The sequence below is a fragment of the Heterodontus francisci genome, unplaced genomic scaffold, assembly GCF_036365525.1.
Source record: "Heterodontus francisci isolate sHetFra1 unplaced genomic scaffold, sHetFra1.hap1 HAP1_SCAFFOLD_75, whole genome shotgun sequence".
Lineage (NCBI taxonomy): Eukaryota > Metazoa > Chordata > Chondrichthyes > Heterodontiformes > Heterodontidae > Heterodontus > Heterodontus francisci.
Genome location: NW_027141820.1, coordinates 1,430,198 through 1,433,701, shown reverse-complemented (window position 1 = coordinate 1,433,701; position 3,504 = coordinate 1,430,198). Strand labels below are relative to the sequence as shown.

The 3,504-nt window shown below is 43.6% G+C and overlaps 1 non-coding gene across 1 annotated transcript; it reads left to right on the top strand.

The window, feature by feature from the left end:
• Positions 1-1,998: 1,998 nt before the first annotated feature.
• On the top strand, positions 1,999-2,072 carry trnas-aga (transfer RNA serine (anticodon AGA)). The gene has a single exon. It is a non-coding gene; the product is annotated as a tRNA-Ser (tRNA).
• The last annotated feature ends 1,432 nt before the right edge of the window (positions 2,073-3,504 follow it).

Below are 3,504 nucleotides of genomic sequence, written 5' to 3'. Positions count from 1 at the left end.
TCATTCAATTACATCCTTGCTGATCATCTACCTCATCACCACTTTCCCGCGCTCTCCCCATATCCCTTGATGTCATGAGTATCAATATTTCTATCAATTTCTGTCCTGAACATGCTCAATGATTGAACTTCCACAAACCCCTGAGGTAGAGAATTCCAAAGATTCACCACCCTCTGAGTGAAGAAATTCCACCCTATCTCAGTTTTAAATGGCCTTTTAAATGAAACTTTAAGGAATACAAGCCCAGTTTCCTCATAAGACAATCCCACCATCCCAGGGATTAGTCTGGTGACCCTCCGTTGCACTCCCTCTGTGGCAAGTATATCCTTCCTTCGATAAGGAAACCAAAACTGTACACAATACTCCAGCACAATCTCACCAAGGCTCTATACAATTGCAGCAAGACATCTTTATTCCTGTACTCATGACCCCTCGTGTTAAGGCCAACATACCATTTGCCTTCCTAATTGATTGCTGCACCTGCATGCGAGCTTTTAGTGTCTCATGAACAAGGACACCCAGGTCCCTTTGGACATCAGCACTTCCCAACCTCTCACCATTTAAGAAATATTCTGTCTTTCTGTTTATTCTACCAAAGCGGATAACTTCACACTTATTCACATTATATTCCATCTGTCATTTCATTCACTTATCCTGTCCAAGTCCCCTGGAAGCCTCCTTGTAACCTCCTCACAGCTCGCATCCTTTACAATTGGCATATTCTTCTCCATGCTGCTATTTTAAACTTTCAGTGACTCAGATGGGGGTGTCCACCTGCATACCAGAGCTGATGACAAGCTGTTCATCTTGGCAAGACTGCGCACCAAGACCAAAATGAGTCAGTTCTTGGTCTGTGAGTTGCTCTTTGCTGATGACGCTGTGCTGACATCCCATAATGAAGTTCATTAACAGCAGCTTGTATATCGGTTCTCCCTGGCCTGCAAGGAGTTTGGACTGACGATCAGCATCAGGAAGATCAAAGTTATGGGCCAGGACGAGAGACTCCACCTTCCATCAACATCGACAGGCTCACTTTGGAGGTTGTCAACAGCTTCACATACCTTGGATCAACAATCACCAGCAATCTGTCCCTTGATACTGAAATCAGCACCAGGATTGTCAATGCTGCAGCTGTCATGTCAAATTTGAGAAGACGAGTGTGAACCGACAGCAAACTGATCGAAAATACAAAACTCCGCGTGTAACAGGCTTGTGTTCTCAGCACCCTCCTTTAGAGTAGAGAAGCATCAACAACTTATACAAGCCAAGAAAAGCAGCTGAACAGCTTCCACCTCCACTGTCTCAGATGGATATTGGGCATCTCCTGGCAGGACAGAGTGCCGAATGCAGAAGTACACCAGCGTGCAGGGATCCGCAGCATGTTTGCCCTCTTGAGTCAGCGGTGACTCTGTTGACTGAGTCATGTGTGCTGAATGGATGACGGTCGCTTTGCCAAAGACACGCTCCATGGTGAGCTTGCTATCAGCACGAGACCAACAGGTCACCCACATCTGTGATACAAGGACATCTGCAAAGCGAGATCTCAAGCTGACTGGGATTGGAGTCAATGCATGGGAAGTCCTTCCTGCTGACTGGAATTCCTGGAGAAAAGCATTCAGGAAGACCATGGGAAAAGCAGAGGACAAAAGAAATGACCAGATGGTGGGAAAGAGAGCTCAGAGGAAGGAAAAATTATCAGTCGACCTCGGGCCAATGATATTCATCTGTCCCAGCTGCGGAAGGGATTGTCACTCACGAGTCATCCTCCACAGCCACAACAAACGATGTTTCACACAGAAGTGACGTACACCCCGGGTGTAGCCCATCGTCTTCCGAGACAGACGGTTGCCTATTACAATTACAACTACAGCAACAACGACAAGAGCGAGTCAGAGGCTGGGAAGACTGCCGTGACGAACTCAGCTCTTGACTCGCCAAAGCCTGCCCACTATCTACAAGGCCTTCCTCTGATTTCAATTGCTCACACATTTGCGATCTGGCTCTGTAGCTCAGTTGGTTAAAGCACCTGTCTAGAAAACAGGAGATTCTGGGTTCAACTCCCAGCAAAGCTTTATTTCACAGTTGCAACATGCTTGAAAAGTTTCATTATCAACACTGACATCTGTGTCTTGTGAACTTTAATTCAAAATACTTGATGAATTTCAATCACATAAAAAAACAGCCTTTGTGAAGGATATGAGTTTGGAATGGCTGTTTCTCCTTGGACAGAATTTCTTTGCTAATACATCAAAGTTAACTTCTTTGACATAAATTTGTTCACAGTTCCATTCAACCTGGAAAACAGCTTGATATTAATCTCACTGAAGGAGGGTGTTTGTGTCATTATGTGTTGCTTTTAACCGAGACTGGGACATGACGCAAGTGGGAGGGTTTATCTGAGGTTTGGAATATTTGTCAGTCAGGAACAAGAAAAATCAAAGGAACCAAATAAGAAAACCTAAGTCTCATGTGGTTCCCGAGAAACGGTGAGAAGATATTAAACTTTGTTGTATTTAATACAACTGTGTGAACTTTGATCTTTGCGGCCTTTTATAAACAGTATTTGAAGGGTCTCAGTAAAAATGTTCAGTGTTGATGAGAGTGGGGTCTGGGTGAGCAGCTGCTTCATGTGACAGGGTCAGGACTGGATGCAGGAAGTCCTCTGACAGTCTCTCTCTGATGGGTTGAGTTGATTTTCAACTGGCAGCTGTTGCTGTTTTGATAATTCAAGTTCCCTCCACCGATTTTTTGGGCAGACAGTGCAGTATGAGGATGTAAAGGGTTAATGCTGAAGACAGTGGGATTAACCCCTCCCACAATCAGAGTGATGATGTAACAGTCACATGAGATGAGGTTTGGGAGGAGAGAGCAGCACCAAGGATGCTAGTTTCGGAGGCTTGATGAGTGTGTATATAGTATTGTGTAAATTAGAAAAGAGCTCTTAGTTCTTTCAGCAGGAAATGTGTCCAGAAAATATCACGAAACTCACAATTTCATTATTCAGGAGTTGGAACACAGGGATATTAACTCCAAGTGACAGTAGTGGTTTCATTTAACAAAAGAAAAGGAGAGAATTATATTGCTCATTGATTGAAATCCCCCAGTGAGGAGACAGTTAAACAGGTGATCTGTTGGGGCATCCTTCGATCCAAGGTTTCGGCAGCATTTAATCTCCCTTTTTGGTGAAATTCTCTGTTTTTTGCATCTTTGTTTAATCCAGCTTTTATGGACCAGTGAAAAAACTGAAAAAAGTGAACAGATCCATCCTTTCTTTTCTTCCTTCTTCCCATCAGTTTCTCTTTTCTGCCCCAATTTAATCTGCTGTTTCATCCATTCCAATCATAATTCAACATTCCAATCGAATCTATTTGTTATTCCACAGTGTCTCTCCATGTGTTTTATTCTGTTGTATTCTCTCACAGTCCGTTTGATGATCAATTTTACATCTCACTCTCTGTTCTGGTGAAGATCAGAAGCAGTGTTATCTGTTTGCAACACCCGACA